We start from the raw sequence: 7,434 nt of genomic DNA, 5'->3' as shown, positions 1-7,434 counted from the left end.
GAGATGTCCAGATAAAATCAGGGCAGTCCCGATTATACGAGCCATGGCCCACGTCTTGATGGAGTTACAGAGCGCCATTTGTCCAGATCATTCATTTTTGGCTTTGGTCTGATGGCTATAAATAAATGATTGAAACTGATATTGGTAACAGTAAGTATTATATAAAGAAGTACAACCGCTGCTTCCTCTTCAGAATATTGAGAGGTAAGTAACAAAAATGAGCACATGTGTAACTGTGCTGATTTTTTCACAAATATCTGGTCACCTTAAGAGAGAGTGACAGAAACAGAGAGGAAGGGGAATAAGCTCTGACCTGGATGCAGGAGGAGAAACAGAGCAGGGTCAGAAGGAGGAATACTTGTGACATCCCTTAGTCCTGCTGCTGCTGCTGCTGCTGCTGCTGGCACTGGGAGGGGAGATGGGGGTCCACACCGATATGCTCACCTCATAGGAAGGCTTCAGCTATCACCACACAGCCTAAAGCACAGATGGAAAGAGTTAAAGAGTTCAACGCGTTATCAAACACCAAATGCACAATATACCCTCAAATAAAGCTGAACGTTATGATAATATGTATCATGTAATCGGTGACATACATGGTAGAAATGTAATTTATATCATTGTATATTCCAGTTGCTATTTTAAAAATATCTCACAAAGCAGAAAACTAAATCATACACTACCATTGAAAAGTTTGGGGATAGTAAGATTGGTAACACTTTATTTTAAGGTGTCCTTGTTACACGTTACATGCAGTTACTATTATAATAACAATAAATTATGCATAATTACAGTAACCCAAAGCCAAACCCTAATCCTAATCTTAACCATATAGAAAGTACATGTAGTTACTTAATATTACTCAGTACTTAAATTTATAATTACACTGTAACAAGGACACCTTAAAATAAAGTGTAACTAAGATTTTTCATGTTTCATGTTTTTGTTTCTCATGCTCACCAAGGCTGCATTTATTTGATCAAAAATACAGTAAAAAACAGTCATATTGTACAGTAATAATTTGCTGCTCAAGAAACATTTATTATTATTGTTGTTGTTGTTATTATTAATGTTCAAAATTAAAACTTAAAAATAAATAAAATCATTAAAAAAAGTGCTTCATTCTTCCCCACCCCCTCCCCAGGATTCTTTGATGAAAGAAACTTCAAATCTCAAACATTATTAATTTGAAAAAAAAAAACTATTAATGTTTTTACTGTCACCTTTAACTGGCCCTAGATTAATTAAAATGTTCCTATTAACTTCTTTCAAAAAGACAGCAGACAGCTTCATAAAAGCGATTTAATATTGACACATTGTTACTACATTGGTTTATACAGTTGTTTATGGTTGCCAAGTAATGTCACAACTTTGAACTTTTAGAAATCAAAAGCTATTTTAAAGTCTTTGTTCTGTAATTACAACAGTGATACATTTACGACAGTCAGTTCCACTCACTTTACTGTAGGGGCTCCAAAGTCCCAAAATTCACAAAAATGGAGCGTAGCGTTAGTTCTGGCAGGTCACGTTAGTCAAGCTCGCATCAGCTGACACTCAGCTGATCCACGTCTACCTATAGGAATACGATGCCAATCATAATTCCCTTTATAAGGTCCTTTCAGTCATTATTCAGCAGCTATCGCTTTGCTCAGGAGCTAATCACCCACCTCCATCCCCAACTCCTCCTCTCGTCCAGTCAGGACTTGGCATTGGATATTTCTTCTTGAGTCAGACCACTGAATTATGTTGATATATAAAATAATCACTTAGAACATTGATGACGTTAGTTCTGGCAGGTCACGTTAGTCAAGCTCGCATCAGCTGACACTCAGCTGATCCATGTCTACCTATAGGAATACTACGCCAATCATAATTCCCTTTATATGGTCCTTTCAGTCATTATTCAGCAGCTATCGCTTTGCTCAGGAGCTAATCACCCACCTCCATCCCCAACTCCTCCTCTCGTCCAGTCAGGACTTGGCATTGGATATTTCTTCTTGAGTCAGACCACTGAATTATGTTGATATATAAAATAATCACTTAGAACATTGATGATATCTGCTACATTAATCATTAATGTTGGTTCTGTTCAGTTTACCCTAGGGGGGTTATTTATGCTCTCCCTGCTCCTATCCATGCTAGGCTGCATAGATGGGCAGGGAGTGTTGCCCAGAACAGAACCATACCCCCAACCTAAAATGTATGCTAATTGTAAGTTATCTTTGACGATAGTGGTCCTTACAGAACTACATGCTTTTGCTTTGTTACAAATATAAAAAAGTAAATATAAATGAAAAATGATGAACTATTAAAAATAGGCATTACTGCATCATTATACAATGCATAAAATATTTTTGGCTGAATTTTAGGCAATGGATATATACAGTTAGCATAATATAAAATACCTCGTAACATGACGTATTTTGGTCACAATCCCCACCTCTACTCCCAAAACAAGACCGAGAACTGGAATGCCCCCGATGTTGTTTTTTTCCACTGATTAAAGCTGCAAGCATCATGTCGAGTAATAAGGCAAGCAGTGTGAGCCTCATTGGCTCCCTAAACTCATTTCACTGTTTGCTGAATGTGAGCAATCAGGATAGCATACAAGAACAAAGAATGTTTGCAGTGCAATTAAGACCTGGACTACTGATCTACAGTATAAAAACAACACGCTCATTATCCTACTTTTCTGCAGAAGCCTCTGGGCAAAAGAAGGTCACAGACTGTTGACCATGTCGCTGTCTTTGCTACAAGCTCTTGCTTGCGTGATGAAGCAGATAGCAGCGGACAGGATACACTAGCCCTTACAACACATCCAGCTCAATTACTCACATGGTTTAGAGAGAGATGTTAGAACAGAACATGAAGGTAACAGATATGATCACAGTACAGATACAGACTAAATCCTAGAAGGTGGCCTACATAGGTTGCATATCAAAAATTTACTTTTCTTCATCATTTACTCACCCTCATGTTGTTCTAAACCTGAATGACTTTCTTGCTTCTGTGGAACATAAAAGAAGATTTTCTGAACAATGTTGGTAACCAAACGGTTTTGATGACCATTGACTTCCATTGTATGGATATAAAAAACATTGAGACAGTTCTCAAAATATCTTTTATGTTCCACGGAAAAAGAAAGTCATAGGTTTGGAACGACATGAGGGTGAGAAAATGATGACAGAATTTCCCTTTTTTAAACCTCTAATGTATCATAGGCAAGATAACTTGTAGGATGCAGTCCCAGAATGGATTGCAACAAGCTCAGTTTAAAAATGGGATGAATTTGGATTTCGGAATAATATTCTACCATACAACTCTAATCGACAGCTTAATGTTTGCCATTAAACATTCTTTTTTGATTGATCTATTTTCAGAATTTATACGGAGAAAAATTTTTGTTTTATAAGAAAAGCCATTGACAACTTTGTGACAGGTATAGCATTCAGTTTATAACACTTCTCATATATTTCTGTGACATTTCTACCACAACTATTATCGCATAAATTTGAAAGGAAGTCAGTGATGTGTTATTGGTTATCAAATAACACATGATCCAAATTGTTGCATACATGCAGGTTCTGTTTCAACTAATATGCTGCCTATGAAGTAAGCAGCAAGGTAGCTCACTAGGCATCCATGTGTTGGCATCAGGGTTGGGAGGGTTACTTTTAAAATGTATTCCGTTACAGTTACAAATTACTTCATTAAAAAAGTATTCAGTAACGTAATCCAAGTACCACAATATAAAAGTAATGTAATCTGATTCCTTTTGGAGTACTTCAAGTTACATATGTAAATAAGTCAAAAGTACTTTTATTTAACTATGACTTTAAAATTAAAACTAATAAAAACTATAGTAAAAACTAGTTGAAACTATTAAAAAGCGTGTCTTGTTTCACCATCTAGATATTACAGCCCGTATATTTACATAAAAGGCTATGCAGACATCTAGTGGCTATACAGTTTAGTATTACAGTTTTATTTTTATTATTATTTTTTATTTATTTAACATGTACAAGTAAAAATAAATATAGTTTATACACAACATTGAAAAATGTACACCATATACATACAGTGGTGTGAAAAAGTGTTGGCCCCCTTCCTGATTTCTTATTTTTTTGCATGTTTGTCACACTTTAATGTTTCAGATCATCAAACAAGTTTAAATATTAGTCAAAGATAACACAAGTAAAAACGACAATGCAGTTTTTAAATTAAGGTTTTTATTATTAAGGGAAAACAAAATGCAAAACTACATGGCCCTGTGTGAAGAAGTGTTTGCCCCCCTGTTAAAACTGTGGTTTATCACACCTGAGTTCAATTTCTCTAGCCACACCCAGGCCTGATTACTGCCACACCTGTTCGCAATCAAGAAATCTCTTAAATAGGACCTGCCTGACAAAGTGAAGTAGACCAAAAGATCCTCAAAAGCTAGACATCATGCCGAGATTATTTTCATGCTAGTCGTACCTGCAAATGTTCAAGTCGGTTGAGTAGCCTTTTTTAAAGCAAGAGTCTTCATGCATAGCTTTTGCTGTACAACTATGTTATTTCCTTTATCCTCTTTGAAAACAAAATAACTGTGAAATTTGCAGACATGAAAATGTTTTTCAAAGCAGGAAGCATCGTAATTAATTAACTGTAGCAGCGTCTCATCCCGCGTTTGAGGAGAATAATTGTAAACGGGTGTTATTTGCTGACAGAATGCAGTGTTTTATAATCTAGAGATTATAAAAAGGATGTAGCTCATGTACTGTCGAGTCAAGTGCCAGTGGATTAGAGACCTGCTCCCGCGAGACCCGATGCAACAGCGGGCGGCACGGGACAAGATGGGCGAGTGCTGGTGCGAGCGGGTAGACACTTGTGTGTGTGTGAGGGATGCGGGAGAATAAAATGATTAACGGGACTCCTGCAAAATAGAAATATCTAAACATAAAATATCTAAAACAAATAAATTGTTATTCATCGATTACACAAAAGCAACATGAACTAATATAAAATATAAACGATTAGCAGGTGCAAGCTATTTCTATTTAGGCTAAAACACGTGTATGCAGCGTTGAGCAATGCAGTGCTGAAATTTGCGTGCTCACGAATCCTCTCATTATAACACACGAATTGTAGACATTATGTAAGATTCATTATGCATATATTTATTGTGTTATAACAGAGATTTGTGAGATTGCGATGAACTGAGATGTCTTTTTAGAGATTATAAATGCAGCGCTCTTTGCTGGCATTCTGCCATGCCAAACCATGCACGCAGCAGCCGCTTGCTTTAGTTAAAAATAACAGTGTTCTGTGAATGTTGATGCTTTAATAACAAATATTTATCGGGAGCGTGTATGCTGGGATTTCATAAACTTAATGGAGAAAAAAGTAACGTAACTAGTAATGTAATTAATTACTAATTACTTTTGAAATAAAGTAATCAGAACAGTAACGTGATTACTTTTAAAATGAGTAATCAGTAATCAGTCATTTGATTACATTTTCAGAGTAACTTGCCCAACACTGGTAATGGATTACAGTTACTAGATTTTTGTATCCTGATTACGTAACGCCGTTACTCCCTAACCCTGGTTGGCATCCCAAAGTGTAGTAACAGTTACTCACCTGGTTATCGATCCACATCCCACCCATACTTCAGCTGTAGTCGGAGAACAGAACGAAATCTGAAACGTTTCTGCAAAAAACACCTTTACCATGGAAACATTTTTGGCTAAAACGTTTCAAATTCCATTCTGTTCCAGTCTCTGGGCAGGCTGGGACAGTCACTTAAATGACCTTTCAAATTCATTCAGCTTGTTGTGGTGAATACAAAAGACTAATAATCCAGTTGCTCTGGAAACAAATTAAATTTAAAAATTTGACAGTATTTAAAAATAATGATTTGTGATCTTTCATCACAATGTAACCATTAGCATGCACATTCATGTCAATGGCAGCTGCTATGCTACTGCCTCATTTGTTCTAGAAATACACAATTTAAACCACCTTTGCTCACAGAATGTTTTGCAACAGTTTCCTTTATTTAGATTTTTTTTTAAATCATCACTAAACATTATGGAAGTAAAATGCGGTTTCATTTTGACTTGAAGCCAGATGAGTAGGCCTACAGGATGGTGATCTAATGACTGACACTGTTGCAGAGGTTTCAGACTGTTGTGCACTCATGATTGTTAAAAATAAAACAATGCCTATTGTATTATGTTTTACAAAGAAATTTCACTGAAAAAAAAATTGATTTGAAACTATTCTCACTTATAAATTACTAGTAAATTTCAAAAATAATTCAAAGAAATTGCAAGTGACACGAGACAGATTTTTTTCAGAAAACATACTCCAATAATCAGTTTACAAATTTTTACAGTGTATACCGTTTTTCCCCCCTCATTGCATGCCTCCAGATTCACTATCATTGTTTAACTTCAAGGTAAGTAGAATATAAGTTAACACTTTATTTTGGTAGTCCACTTTAGACATTCACTAACTATAAGTAACTTTGCAACTACATGTCAACTAACTCTCGTTAATTTGCAACTACATGTCTCTCATTAGTAGACCGTTTGGTAAGGGTTAAGTTGACACGTACATGCAAAGTTACGTACACTCTAAAAAACGCTGGGTTGAGACTGCTGGGTAAGGACGTTGGGTTGTTTTAACCCAATTTTGGGTTGAAAATTGGTCTTGATCTATAACCCAGCGGTGCTGGGTTGGGAACGCGGACGTGAAAGAGAGCACGCACGTCACGTTAACATCGGACGACACCAGTGCGAAAAGCCGTCATTTTCTCAGCGTCTTCAGATGGAAGCGAGTGAAAGACTGTTTATGGTAAGTAAAGATTAAAAATGTAAAGTCATCATTCATTGTTTGAGTCCGATAGTATTTTGAGATTTCACGGAAGGTGGAAATAATCCGAAAAGAATAGAGGGTTATTAACATATTTACATGTTAATTTGTCATCTCCTTTTTCGCCGGTTAAACTGAATGTAGATTCCTAAAGGAAACGGCGTAATGTAATAAAGTCTAGCCTAATTATTTTGAGGCTGATGAAGTGATAATTGTTGAAGTAATGTTTTGCATGTAATATTTCAGACATGTTGAGCTTTGTGGCTTCATTGTGCCCGCGCCGGGAGTTGACGACACAGAACCCTGCTTGTGTGAGGAGGCGATTTTCTCAGCTTCTTCAAAAGAGAGGGAAAGACGGTTAAGGCAAGTAAAGTTCATAATTCCATCATGTTATAAATTTTTTTTTTTACTAAGAGTAAAGCCAGAGGCATAGGAGAGCATCATTCTTTTGAGACTGATGTGAGTTATTTTTTAGTTTCCATTGTCTCCTGCCTGTTTACTTTACATTTTGATGCAACAACAGTATGATTACGTTTTCATATTTTATTTAAACCATTGATGTCCGCGTTTTTCATA

The 7,434-nt window shown here is 36.2% G+C and overlaps 1 long non-coding RNA gene across 1 annotated transcript in view; it reads right to left on the bottom strand.

The window, feature by feature from the left end:
* The window catches only part of LOC107711199 (uncharacterized), a 45,351-nt gene continuing 37,917 nt past the window's right edge, over window positions 1-7,434 (bottom strand). The window contains exons 2-3 of the long non-coding RNA XR_001636677.1: window positions 314-477; window positions 1-115 (exon numbers count right to left, since the gene is read on the bottom strand). This is a non-coding gene — a long non-coding RNA (uncharacterized LOC107711199). The remainder of the gene's footprint in view (window positions 116-313; window positions 478-7,434) is intronic.

The sequence above is a fragment of the Sinocyclocheilus rhinocerous genome, unplaced genomic scaffold, assembly GCF_001515625.1.
Source record: "Sinocyclocheilus rhinocerous isolate Xijiao unplaced genomic scaffold, SAMN03320098_v1.1 scaffold115, whole genome shotgun sequence".
In the NCBI taxonomy this organism is placed as follows: Eukaryota; Metazoa; Chordata; class Actinopteri; order Cypriniformes; family Cyprinidae; genus Sinocyclocheilus; species Sinocyclocheilus rhinocerous.
The sequence above is the reverse complement of the archived record's forward strand: the minus strand, read 5'-3'. Positions and strand labels throughout refer to the sequence as shown.